The sequence below is a fragment of the Octopus bimaculoides genome, chromosome 5 (assembly GCF_046866305.1).
Source record: "Octopus bimaculoides isolate indiv1 chromosome 5, ASM4686630v1, whole genome shotgun sequence".
Classification (NCBI taxonomy): domain Eukaryota; kingdom Metazoa; phylum Mollusca; class Cephalopoda; order Octopoda; family Octopodidae; genus Octopus; species Octopus bimaculoides.
Genome location: NC_142932.1, coordinates 20,872,338 through 20,887,337, shown reverse-complemented (window position 1 = coordinate 20,887,337; position 15,000 = coordinate 20,872,338). Strand labels below are relative to the sequence as shown.

Genomic DNA, 15,000 nt, shown 5'->3' with positions numbered 1-15,000 from the left:
CCAACTTAGAGTAATCCCTCTCATTCAATCCATCCTTGCCAAATTCATCCACCACTCAACAAATTTACTGGTGGTGGGGCAACGCATTCCTCACCTTACTTTTTAAATAGAATTTTGAAAAGTTGATGAGGCTTTGATTGAAGAGGAAAGTATCTGCCTTTAGTACTTTCAGTCATATTACATTCGAAAGAAAGGATACAATATTCAAGAACGAATACAATGTGTACAGTTGGCAATATTACTTCTGCATAAGACATGTCAATTTTGGTATAGGACAACCAAGCACTAGGACTGATATCATCCTCATGGAATATACAGTCCCTGAAAAGTGCTGCCATCTGGTAATTTAATAGGGTATATTGTAATGAGGTATAAAATACTATACATTATACATAGTACAGAAATACAGCAGTGGCAATAAGAATATGAAAATAATAACAAGATATTGGTATAATAACAACACCCACAATGATGATAATGACTATGGTGGCATTGATGGTCTTTTCTTTATTAACCCCAAGGGCTTAAAGATACAGAAAAATGCAAACTGTTCACTAGGGAGTTTACAAAGAAAACATATAGGGTATTATGGATAGGTTATACAATAATGAGGGAAGTAAGTGTTAGTGTTATGCAATATATAAAATAACAAATTGAGATTTTAAAAGCATTATTTGCATGGAAATAAATTTTGAAAATATACTTTAAAACTCATAAATAAATCAAAACATAATTAAAAGGTAATATAACAAAAAGTTACCTGTTAGGTTAGACTAGCAGATCCCTACATCTTCACTTGGTAGCCAGTTTTTGTAGATATTTCTTGTGTATCAAAAGTGTCCAAGAGCATTTTTGCATCAGCTGTAGTTGAAAAACACCAATGTCTTCAGAGTAAGATGGTATTAATTCTTTATAGTGCCTTTAGATGGTTTTTCTAAACAGCCTGTCTTTTGAATGTTGCCTACATTCTGAAATTAATTGCATTTGCATTATTTTTACGTCATTGAAAAATCCCTTGTACTATAGATACATGATTTCGTTGATTAATTGTCTGCTTCATATTCTAAGGATGATGAATCTCAAGTACTTTGTCCTCCTTTAATTAACCTCATTATTTTTCTGAGAAAGCATATCATTTTTGTTTTGAAGACATTGTTCTTCGTCAACTGCTTTCATTGTTTTATGTTGATTTTGCAATTTTGGTAAATTTTTTCTTTAATGTTTCCTATGATACTCAGCATATTTTCTTCTGAAACAATTAGTTCTTCTTCGTTGTCATACGATGATAGATGGGCATTACTGGTTGCTACTGTTAAGATTGGGAAAAAATGTTTGCTCATTCTTAGACTGATTTTTTCTGTTATCCCTAGGTATTGGTTAATGGTGCTCTGGAAACTGAGGCTTGTTCTTTTTGCTGTCTCAGTTTATCTTCATTACTTTTGTTTCTCATTAGTTTGCTTAATCTTTGTATTTCTTCAAGAGAAGAGGCTCTGAGGCTATTTTCTCTCTGACAAATATAGCAACTAGGCATTAATCACATGTCCTTTATCTCAGCACCTTCTACTGGTACAATTCTAGAATAATATTGTAGCCTTTGTGTTGCATTAAAACTTGAAAATCCTTTTCAATGCCTCCTGACCACATGTTACCTCTCAACAGCCCTACTTTAAACATACATCTACACTGCAATGCAGAAGTGACAACCAGCTACAGATCCATATTGTTTCCTGTCATCACTCTTATCACTTTTGTATTTGTTAGCTCCATACACTGGGACATAAATGTATTGGCTGCAGTAAGTCTAACAATTTCTGTGTTTTAACTGAGTAATTATTTTTTTAAATGCAGCAAATAGTACCAGAAATCTCATTAGAAGTAATGAAGTGTCTGTTGTAATTCTTGCGGAGGATAATTCAGTCCAGTTGCATTTTTGATAAAACACAGTTATTTTCTTCTTTACTTTCTCTTAGATCAGCTCCTGTAGCAAAGAAGTGCTGAATGATCTTAACAAAATTCTCTCAACTAATTTTTTTTTTATCTTGAAAGTGCTTTAAGTCTAAAAATTCTGTTCTATTTATTATGTAATTGAGGCAAGATTTATTTTAATACAACTTCTATATGAATGATTAAAAGTGCACATGTAGCCACTGTAATTGTTGTTACTATAGTAGTGATTCAAACCTTAACTATTAGGTAGCAGTGATTCAAACCCTACTTGTGACTAAGATTTGGTAGAAGATTTTAATTCAGAACTTTTGAAAACAAGACAGTTAAGCACCAGGAGTGAGTCACCACAGTTTCACATGATTGATCAATAAATCAACCAAATAGTGTGAAGCTATGGTGTGATATAGCTTTCTCAAATGTTCTAGAATCTACCCTCTGTCATCTTATAAAAGCAGTTTAGTGCTTAACTCATCATCATAGTGTACTGAAAATGACTGACTGGTTCATATGCCTCACCTCATGCCAGGCAGACAACTCCTTTCTTGGATACTGAGACAACCAACAGACTGCTGATGACACAGACCACCTGGGACTTTTCTGCTGACAACTCTCAGCACTTGGGCACACCATATAATGTCCCACAGATAGCTTTCTATATTCACAGACCATTTTTTTTTTTTTACCTCCCAGTTGGCAATTATTAATATTGTTCATTGTAAATAGCCAACACCAAATATATTACGTCCAGCAATAAATATAAAAGATAAATGTATTTATTTATATAAGGGCATTACTATACATGAATGCCTCACGCTAAGAAGGACTCTAAGGTCAAACTACCATAATAAACACATTTTTACTGAACGCGAGGAAATGCAACTCTCAAAGCTAGCCCCTTAAAAACAGACTAAATTATAGATCATGATTTCGTAGTTATTGCAGTATTATGCAACTTCTACTCATCAGTATAATATGGTCAAGATAGATAGAAACAAATAGAAAATCAACATACCAAACGAACACCTCGTGTATCCATCGTAGCATATAGAAGATTGTTTATCCCTATATATCTATGTAAGCGGTGGGCTTTTCGAATTGCATCTCGGTACATGTGCTTTTTTTTTTCAGAATAAATTCAGCACTGAATATATTCTGGTTATTCATTTAATTAATTAATAATAGGATGAATTCTTTTAGCTAGCATGAAAAAAACCTCATAAGGGAAAAACCCATAATTTATTTCACAAAATATATTTATTTATATAAGGGCATTACTATACATGAATGCCTCACGCTAAGAGGGATTCTAAGGTCAAACTACTATAGTAAACACTTCAGTTATTATTCACACAGTCAACAACATTCTGCACATACAGAGCAACAATTATAATATAAACATCCACTTCAACAATGGCAACTCAGATGTTAAAGGTATATGATCGTTGATCAGCTCAACTCAAGCATCAAGGAAATCAACAACATTGCTATTTGTCTCCAAAACTTCACATCACTTCATCCTGTTGCTTGATAGGGGCTGGGATCATCCCAGGTTAGTGGTCCAAGAGGTATCATTGTGTGTAGAGCTGACCAGGTCTATCAGAGCTCCCCATCACTGGCAGTCCCATGCCAGCTCCTCTGCATCCTCCAAGATAACGTTGAGCCTCTGGAGATCTTTCTTAGTCATGTCCACCATCAAATGTGGGGCCTGAGCAGCTGGTTGGATGGACAACCATGTCATGGTATAGCAACCTTGGAGCTCTGAACAATTTGTTGCAATATTTCTACTTATTAATTATTTATTTAAATGCTAATTCTTCATTTAAATTTTTCCCTTTTTTCTTGTTTATTTGGTGGCATATTTTAATTTTTGTGTTTTTCCCTAGTTAGCTGTTGTAATTTTGTGTCAAGTACAATATTTATGTCTAGAAAAGTCTGTAGAACAAGTCTTTTTAATTGACTTCTCCTCCCATGCCCTACCCCCATGGATTCCTCAAGAAATTATAATTCTTTTAATCAAGTACTCCAAAAGAAATTTTATTTGGTAATGCTATAACTGACTTTGGAGTGAAATGAAAGCAATTGGGTATGCTTCAAGAATCAGTATCAATGATTTCCTTTATTTTAATAATAATAATTTCAGAGAACCTATAATATTAATAATAATTCTTTCTTTTATAGGCACAAGACCTGAAATCTTTGTGGATGGAGGCTTGTTGATTACAGTGACCCCAGTGCTCAACTGGTACTTACTTCACAAACCCTGAAAAGATTAAAGGTAAAATTGATCTTGGCAGCATTTGTTTAAAGTGGCCTACCCTATGCAGTCCACACCTCACACATGCTCTAAGTTACACTACTGGACATACTGTATGGAGTGAGGGAGGGTGTTTAGTGAAGTGGTAAGGACATGCTGTGTGTCATGTGGTGAAATAGTGAAGTCATAAGAGTTATTTGATATGGCAATCAAAGAATATTTTACCTAATATGTATAGGACCTGGCAATCAATGTCTTACAAACAACTACCATCATTCAGTCATAGATACAGGGCTCAAATTTGGTAGGATGAAAATAGGTGATAAAAATCTACGCTAGTTTATTACTAAGTAAAATTTTGAAATTTTCTAATGGTTTACAAATTCAACAACGTAAGCAGATTATGCTGGGTGGCCAGTCTAAGTGTTTTTATAATCATTGTTTTAATATCCATTTTTCTTTGCTTGCATGGCTCAGACAGTTTATATGAAGCAAATTTTCAGTGACTGGATGCCCTTCCTGTCACCAACTCTACCTCTATTTTTAAAGTAGGCCAGACGTTTTTTTACAGAGTATTGGAAATGAATCACTTTCATTTACCACAATCGTGTGATGTCAAACAAGGACACACACACACATGTACACATACAAATATACACAAATGCACACATACATGCATATATACATACAAACTTACATGTGAACAAAAAACCATGTGGTTGGGAAATAAATCTTCTAATCATACAGCCATACCTGCACTTCTTACATATAAACAAAATGCAAATAAATATATTGGAATAAACTGCTCCAGCATGGCCTTTGCTATGATGACTAAAATGAAGTAAGGAATTAGATGTAGGTACACACCAATATAATTTCCTTCAGATGTTGGTGGCCATAACAGTAAGTAATGCTAAATATATTCAAGTTTTAACTAACATATTGCCTTTTTGTTTTCATGCTTTCATGTGTTAATTTTTCATTTAATATCTGGATCTAACATTTCATCCAATTATGCAACAGAAAGGGGCAGAATATGGCACATTATAAAATGCAATATACTATGGGTGTTGTGATATTTCTTCAGGAGTAAAAAAAAAAAAGGCAAAAAAAAAAACTACTTTCACACTGTCAATTCTTTGTAGTTCTACCAGACAACCTCCCCCACTACATCCATACTGTTCCCCCCACCTCTTACATGCATTAACTTTCAAGGAGACAAAATCTATAATTAAGTTTGTTAATCTCAGAAATTTCATTTTTTTTTCCAGTTGATGAACTATTATTATTATTATTATTATTATTATTATTATTATTGCTTTCATTCTTCTTATCATTATTATTATTATTATAGTTGTTGTTTTGGATTTTTGTGAGTTTTTTTTTCTTATTGTGAAGATATTTTGGAAAAGAGATGTTTGCTATTACCATGACAACCTCAGTTTCATTCCTCCATTAACTGCAGTGAAGACTATTGTCTGTACCATTGAAACCAACCAACAAACCAGATGATAGATTGATGTTATGTAAAGATGTGTGTAATGGTGAACGGTGCAACGTGGCAGAAAAAGTGGGTTGGGATGGGGGTAGGTTTTGGGGAAAATAGTTGAATGTGATTTGGTGGTTATTATTGTTGTTGTTAGTGGTGGTGGTTGTTATGGTGGGGATGATGGAGGGAACAATATTTGTAGGTGTTTTTTGTTGTTGTAATGAGTTGTTCTTTTTGGTTGTAGTGGTGGAGCTGGAGTACTCGTTAAAGATGTAATGTTAATGAGAGTGGTGGTTTATAATGGCAGTGGAAAATAGTGAGAAAAGGAACCAGACCCACCCCTCCACTTTTTCTCCTTCCCGTCACCATAGCAACCAGCAAACTAAAAGACACTACTGAACCAATCAAAATTATTATAGATTCTTAAAGTAAACTTGTCAAGTGCGGAATGGTTTTAGTGTAGAGGATCAAGAAACGTGTTTGTGATCCAGCAGACAAGTTGTCAAAGATATTCTTTTGTTCAGATTCAGTGTACCAAAGATTACATTATCCAAAGTGTCCTTCCTTTTTAAGGCAGTGTGATTTGAGGAAGTCTTTTGCAGTTACTATCTTACGCTCCTGTGCAGGTGGCACGCAAAATACACCATTTCGAGCGTGGCCGTTGCCAGTACCTCCTGACTGGCCTTCGTGCCGGTGGCACGTAAAAGCACTCACTACACTCTCGGAGTGGTTGGCGTTAGAAAGGGCATCCAGCTGTAGAAACTCTGCCAAATCAGATTGGAGCCTGGTGTAGCCATCTGATTCACCAGTTCTCAGTCAAATCGTCCAACCCATGCTAGCATGGAAAGTGGACGTTAAACGATGATGATGATGGTCAGAAAAAAGGTCCCTCATAATGGTGTTAGTTGTTCACGGTAGCAGTGGAGATGGTCATGGTGATGTTATTACTGAGCAAATCCATGTTACGTCTGATTGAGCAACTCTATAGCATGTAGACTATGAATACTAGATCCAATGTTCTTTGCAGAAGAGATCTTCATGGCTCAGTGGAGGGCAAGGCATTTGTAGCAACACATTGTGGACTGGAGAGAAACCAAGATGATGCAAATAAGACATCTTGGTCATCCATTGCATTCATCTCCATCCCCAGTCATCTTGACCTGGTCTGGTCACTGAGTTAACCCTTTTGTTGCCATATTTCTTTTGAGATGCTCTGTGTTTCTTTCAAGTAATTTTGAATATAACAAAGAATTTAGTAAAATAACTTAGTTATCATTAAGCTAGTGTTAGGAACGTAAGTTGTGACTAAGGTTTGGTAGAAGATTTTAATTCAGAACTTATGAAAACAAGACATTTGTACTACAGAGCCAGAGCTGGTTTCAGCTGGGTGGTCGTCGAAAGGGTTAAAGATAGTCACAGACGAGAGAGTGAGGTCGACGGTCTGCAACTCTTCTCCACTTTAAACAAAGTCACCATGCAAATCAGCAGTCATCCTTAAGAATAACTCGATGGTCCTCATCACTCCAACAGATGAACATGAGAGATGCATGTAGTTCTAATTAATGTACCTGTTGTTTCAGATATACCATGCCTCTACTTGATAGCCTTACTCAACATTCTGACATGTGCTGGTTAATCATATGGAGTCAATTATGACAATCTGGACATGTCATACTGTCAAACAGATCTGTCATGGAAGGATGGAATACTTTCCATCTTTGATCTTGTTATCTTTAAAGTTTATTGTCTCAACAACTGCATTATACAATGTGTCCCGTTTTCTTAAGAAAATAGAGTATAATTTGAGGGAAATATGGTTGTAGCTAATAGATTGAGTGAGCTCAGAGTTTCCCTCATTAGCTTGTAGATTTTTGTGGTGGCACAATCAGATAAGGTAGACTCATTCAGAATACAACAGTTGCTAATTAATCTGTGGTCACAATGGAACAGGTTTGGTGGGCTCAATCAGAGTATAACAGTTGTTAATTTATCTGGTGGCCACCACAATGGAATCAAGTATGGTTGACACAGTCAGTATACAACAGTTTCTAAGTGATCTACTCTCACAATTGGTGGTATACATTCCAACATAGTTTGGAAGCAAAGGCGGCCATCGATAGCCACATTATTTCCAAACAACTATTTTTGAATTGAATTGAAACTAGTTTCAGCTCATGAGCTGTGGCCATGCTGGGACATCACCATTATATACTGAGGGGATGGAGGGGTATGTTTATCTGGATTCAGTGGAGGAATACTGACCAAGTCAACAATACCTGATTCCATTATTAGGATGTAATGGTAGAAGTGTTTTAGGATGCTGTAGTAGATATGTATGTGCTTTAGACTACAATATTAACAGAGACTGTATATGTGGTAGTGGGGAGTTTGTTTTTACAATAAACCAGTAATGAACAAGCTGTGGACTGCAAGACTTTCTGAATAACATACCTAATGAAAAATTAACTTGAATTATTTCAGTAGTGCAGCCTGCCATGTCTCATGTGGCCCATTTCTCATAAAAGGTTGCAATAAACCCTTGCATGTTGACATGATCTTTCACATTTAGCAATTTTGTTTCGTTGTGTAAGTCATGAATGGATGTAGTTGATAACTGCAAGTATTTTAATTATGTTTAAGCATTACTTTGCTTTGTTTAAGATGTTTTCTGTGAATGCTGTAGTAGTATTGTGATTTTAGTACATTAGTTTTGAGGGAAATTTGGCTGCTGTTTCTAGCAAATCAAACAACTGCATATAGTTTCTGCATCAGCTTTCACTGTTTATGTGGTTGAATGTGATGATTAGTTGCAATCGATGTTCTTTGATATTGCCAAATAGGTGCAGGCATAACTGTGTGGTTACAAGGTTTGCTTTGCAGCCTTGTGGTTTCAGATTCAGTCACACTGCAAGGCACATTGAGCCAGTGTCTTCTACTATAGTTCCAAGCTGACCAAACTTTTGAGAGTAGACTTGGTAGTTAAAACTGGAGAAGCCCATTGTATATGTTTGTGTGTGATGGGTCAGGTTAGTGTTTTGTTGTCCTCATTAACATCAAGTGAAAATACTGTCTTTGATTCCAGAGCTTGCTTCCACACTGGCAATTTGTTTTCTAATTCATCATCATCATCATCATCATTGTTTAACGTCCGCTTTCCATGCTAGCATGGGTTGGACGATTTGACTGAGGACTGGTGAACCAGATGGCTACACCAGGCTCCAATCTGATCTGGCAGAGTTTCTACAGCTGGATGCCCTTCCTAACACCAACCACGCCGAGAGTGTAGTGGGTGCTTTTATGTGCCACCGGCACGAAGGCCAGTCTGGCGGTACTGGCAACGACCATGCTCAAAATGGTGTATTTTATGTGCTACCTGCACAGGAGCCAGTCCAGCGGCACTGGCAACGATCTCGCTTGAATGTCTTTACATGTGCCACCGGCACGAGTGCCAGGATGGCGACGCTGGGCACAGGTGCCGTCACAATTTCGCTTTCTGTTACAGATTTTGTGATAAAAGCAAGACCGTCAGCATAAAGTAGTTTCCATAGGCAACCAGTTTAAAATTCTTCTGTTATGGTCTAGAGGACCATGATGTATAGGAGGGGACAGAGAATCAAGCCCCAGTGAACACCTACCAACACACTTTATTCAGGAAAAAATAACCTTACTGACAACACCTCAGTACATGGCTTGTTATATCTCTTTACAAGTAATTCATCTAACCCTAGATTCTGAGAAACCACCATAACTGTTGAAGACTTTCTCTAGGTCAGCAAATGTCAAGTGTAAAGATTTACTCTTAGCTAAATGCTTCTCCTGAAGTTCTCTGACTAAAATAGATAACATCAGGCATACTTCTACCTGGCACAAAAAGAAACTGCATTAATTAGGCTATAACTATCTCTCTCTCTCTCTGTAATGTATGCATGTATAAATCATTAAATGATGGTGATTATATATATGTTTTGTGTTAGTCTCTACCACCACCGACTCAACAACCATTGTAACTTAGTGGTTCAGCAAAATAAACTGATAAAGTACCAGACTTTAAAAAATAATACTGAAGTTGATTTATTCAAAACCCTTCAAGGCAGTGCCCCCAGCATGGCTGCAGTCCAATGACTGAAATAAGTAAAAGATATTAGTCTTGAACATTAAAGTTATTTTAATAAATTTTTCATTATTTTAGAAATCAATTAAAACAGAAGCAAATATATTTTTAACAAAAGGGTTAAATACAAAATTATGTTATTAAGTAATACACATGAATTTGTCCTTGTTTTAGCAATGAATAAGCACAGGATTGAAACAAGACAAAAAAAAAAAAGAAAACTCAAACAAGAGATTTATTACAGAAATAGTTTATTTTCAAGTAAAATTCAAAGAAAAAACCTGACATACACACACAGAAATATTTTAAAAACAAAAACAAAAAAAAAATGAAAAATAAAAGGAAGTGGGAACAACAGGATATGGAAACATGGTTCCTTTTAAGAAAAATCTTTAGGTGTGTGTGTGTGTGTGTGTGTGTGTGTGTGTGTGTGTGTGTGTGTAAGGGAGTAAGATAGTGTGAGAGGGGGGCAAGGGGATTACACAACACTGTACAAAACAGATATCCAAAAATAACAGAATAAACAAAAGAGTCTGAATTTAATTTTATTTTTTTAAAATTTGGTTTGGGAGTGGGGATGGGTTATATCTGAGCAATGTGTGACCATAGGCCATGGGCAGTGTTTGTGTATGTGTGTAAATGAATAAAAGTGGGCAAAATGTTTGTGGGTAGGTGAATCAAATCTAAATTATGTGAGAGCAAGGGATTGAGGATTTGTCAGGAGCATCGAAAGGAAAAAATTTCATATCTGAAAAATGTAAGAATTTAAAACTAAACACATTCACACATGTATACACACACACACACATATATATATATATATATATATATATATATATATATATATACACACACACACTTACATACATACATATATATAAACTGTTAGCGAAGGGTGGATTTGAAACCTGCATAACAAGAGTATAATATACAATTCCTATGCACAGATTGAAAAAAAAAAAAAAAAAAAAAAAAAGCCCCTGGTTTTACCCTTTTTTCCACCTGCAAATAGATTATATAGTGGTATAACACAGCAAAGATACAGGTGGTGTTCGGAGTGAACCGTTTCTAGCACAAAGCTGTGAGTGAAATGATACCTATTCACACCACACCATATATGCTAGTCAATACCAATAGACATCCTTAAATCACTGAGCCATTATTCCACTCCATTCAACCCCACAAAACTGAACTGTTCAAGAGGTAATAAGAGAAAAAAAAAAAAGTTATTTTGCATTTTTTTAAAAAATGTGTTTGTGTTTATAGGTGTTTAAGGAGATAATGTAGATCTGGTATAGAAACAATAGCAACAGCAATAACTTTTGGGGGTCTGGCTAATCAGGGACTAACCCTTAACTCTCTCAAGGTCAGATACATTCAACAAACTCCCTGGTATGTCTTCAAACTAGAGACTACATAAGCCAACTGTTAACAGTTGGCTCAATATTTATGCAGTCACTTGATTGATTCACTCAAAGTTATAGCCAAACTTACCCTCAATAAACTACTTAATATTTAAAATAGGGGTCACACAAGGCAGTAAAAGTTTCCATGTAGCATTCTCATCTCAAAGTAATAGCCAAATTTTCTTTAACAAACCTTCAGGCTTTAAATATAGGTTGGACCCAGCCATGTAATAATTTAAAGCAGATCAATATATATATATATATATATATGGAATCTTATGTCTCTTTGTCCATATTGTGGTTAGGTTTTAGCTATTGGCTTGGCCTGCTCTGTACAACAATAATATATTCTATATAATTCATTTCTTTCTTGTTCAACAAAGACAGATTGCCATCTACCCCCCGATTTCTCAGCCACTTACTGTGCAAAGACAAACAACCCCTTACTGTAATAAAAAAAATCCAAAGTTAAAAGAAAAGTTTAAAATCCTAAGAAGCATTTGAAATCTACAACAGTACAACAGCAGAACTTGACCAATGATCCAAAATACACCAGCTCATTGGGTTACAGTTCCATTCTCATCAAAGGAGATTCTTGACTGACAACCTAAAACAAACCAGCTGTTCATGCCAAAGCTGTATAATTCATCCATTTAGCTTGTTGCTCAAATTTGTGTGCAGTCATAATGGTCAGTTTGGAGAGGAGGGGACTTTTTTTTTTTTTTTTTTTTTTTTTGTAAAGTTCTCAGATGAAAGCCAGTTCAAAATTTGGAATGTTCATTATGAAGTTAAAGAAAGTTCATATATCAAACATGCCCTACCATAGTGGAGTCAGAATACATTGAGAATTAAACGTTCATCACTGCCTTTCAGTTTTGTAATCTATTTAAGTATATTTTTATGCCATAAACATTTAAAATTAGGACAAACCCCTAACTATTGTCATAAATTAGTGGAGTTTTACACCTTGATAGGAAAGAGACACACATTCATACAGATCTGCATATATATACATATATAAGCATACATATAAATATATACACTCATATACACATCCTATACACATACACACATACATGTATAAACATATGCACATACAACCTGAATACACAAGCATTACCACAACTGTACATATCTGACTAATGCAGGCTGATATTAGGCTTTCCTTTCTTACATGGTAACAGCAACAAAAGTAGCAGTGGTGACAGGATACAACTTCTGACTCGCCATCATCCAATACCTCACCAAACCATTGGTCACAACCTAAACACAGCTGAACAAGGCTGTACCACACACACACAAACCAATCAAGAAGCTTCCATAAAGCTAAAGGAAGTAACTGAACTGCTCTTTACTCAGAACTATAACAACTCAATACTGGAGCCAATAAATCATTTACGAGTGCCATTTGAATCAACAAGAGGTCTTCTTTTTTATTGTCTGACTGATATGTTAAATGCAACAGCTGAATCTCCTTCCGCAATTCTTCTAAAACCTAGTCCTTTAGCATTTAAAATGGCCACATCCAACCAAAATATTCTAACTGGTTTATGCTAAAATCGGCCAGATCAAGCCTGTCACACCTAACCATTCTAAAAATAAGCAATCACATCATCAAAATCTTTAAGTTATCAGATAATGGCTGATAAATTCAAAATGATGTGAATAAATAAAGATTGCACTTGACAGAGTAATCTGAACGCTAAAGGGTTACAATAGAGACCATATGAATACTTTACGAGTTTCTCTGCATTTGTTTCACCTGCTCAATATAGTTACAGTCAAATTATTCTCAAAAAATTCTTCCTTGAGGATTGCATGAATTAACAAAGCATCTACAGAGTCTGTTACTACCTTAAAGTGAGTAAAAATCCACTTCCCTTAATATGTCTGACCACTGTATGACAATACGTAGAATACTGAGAGAATGATAAAGTTCCACCCAAAATTTAATACTCTAAACTATAATTTCAGAGCTATATCATCCCCATCCTCCTCATCATCATTTAATGTCTGGCTTCCATGCTAGCATGGAGTGGACTGTTTGACAGTGTTCGACAAGTTGGAGGACTATGTCATAGTTTCTATGGCTAGATGCCCCTCCTAATGTCAACCACTTTACAGATTGTACTGGGTGCTTTTTTACAATGGCACTAGCACCAGTGATGATTGGCTTGCAAATTGCAAGGATATATGTGCATGTGTGTGTGTGTGTATGTATGTATGTATGTATGTATGCTATGAACTGTTACTAATACTTTGATTAGCTATTTTTATTCTAATCCAGATCTGCTCAGCAACCAAACTAGAAGTTGTAGTATTGCTGGAATATAAAACAACAAACTGTTACAACAACATTAACAACAACAATCATTCTAAAACATGATACATTGATAAAAAAAAAAGAAAATGAAGGGGAAGAGAGAGACAGGGAGAGAGGGGAATGGATTGTCATGGATATTCTAACTCTGTCCTGATCAACAGGTTGGCAGAAATAGAAATGAAAAAATAGTAACAATGGAATCCCATAATGTAAAGGGTGTTATGGGTCACCACTGAAGGGTTTTGTCTTTATGCCATATATCAGTTTGTCAGGGGCTGTTGCCTCTCCATGGGAAAAGCCATTGCAAGATTTGAATTCAGCATTGCATGTAAAGAAGCACTCGTCAGTTTTACAGTGTTCCAGCTGAAAATCCATATAGTAAGGTAAACTGGACCATTAAGAGTTCAGTGTCTTGGATGTAGACACAATATAGTGCTGACGTCATTAATGAACCAGTGACCTACAGCTCATAGACCTACCCCTCCACTATTAACATCTGCCAGCTGCTACCACTCTAATAAGGTGCAGTAATTAGAAATAATTACAATTGATTAACCAAGATAGTCCAGATTGATAGAGTGAATGATAAACTGGTTGGAATGGAAGTTATGTTTTGTAAAAGAAAAAAAGAATATCAGCATCTAAAGAGATACATGGCTGACAGAGATGGTGGTGATTAGAAGGGGCAAAGAAAAGATACAGAGGAAGGATTGAGAAGTGCAGCATAGGTAGAGGGGTTGGAGATGACAGCAGTGTGAAGAAAGTAATGAAAGGGTAAGCAAAACTGAGGAAGGGAGTGAAAAGACAGAGGACAGAGCAATATGGATGGGGGAGGGTTTAAGTAGATGACAAGGAAAGGTAGAAGATAAGTGAAAAGGGCAACAACAGTTCTGCTGCCAGTCACCTTCTTTTAATCATAAAGTAGTTTTATCTTTGTTCATTTTTTAATTATGACATGGAATGGTGGTGGGTCAGTTGAATGCTGGAGGAATAGATAAGTGGACATTTTTTTGTTGTTGTTGTCACAAACCTGTTGTGGATCAAACAGGCCCATGATGGTGGGCTGAACTGAAGCAAGAGATTCAATGGTTACAGTCTAGTTCAGAAAGATAACAGGGTGACACCATAGAAAAAAAAAATGAGAGGGGGGGGTGCAATGCTAAGAGAAGTAACACTGAGCTAGGAGGAAAGAATGAACAGGTAGAAGGAGGAGGTGATACTTAGGGAGGGTTAGGGGTTTATCAATGAAGAAACCAAAGGCTAAGAGTGAAATATGGTAGAATTGAGCAAGGAAGAGAAAACTGTGGAGAACTGACAAAATGACAAAATTAAAAAAAAAAAAAATGGTTACAGCCAAGTGGTCACTGGTTGAGAACCCTAACTTTATGGACATTCCACAGGAAGGTGAAGGGAGGTGGGGGTTTCATCAACAAAAAGAAAAAAGGAAAAACACTTGTGTACTACAAACCA

General features: G+C 35.9%; 1 protein-coding gene across 1 annotated transcript in view; it reads right to left on the bottom strand.

The window, feature by feature from the left end:
• Positions 1-10,035: 10,035 nt before the first annotated feature.
• The window catches only part of LOC106879589 (E3 ubiquitin-protein ligase CHIP), a 77,095-nt gene continuing 72,130 nt past the window's right edge, over positions 10,036-15,000 (bottom strand). The window contains exon 7 of the mRNA XM_052967921.2: positions 10,036-15,000. This exon is cut by the window's right edge and continues 6,158 nt beyond it. The gene's annotated coding sequence lies outside the window, so the exon portion shown is untranslated.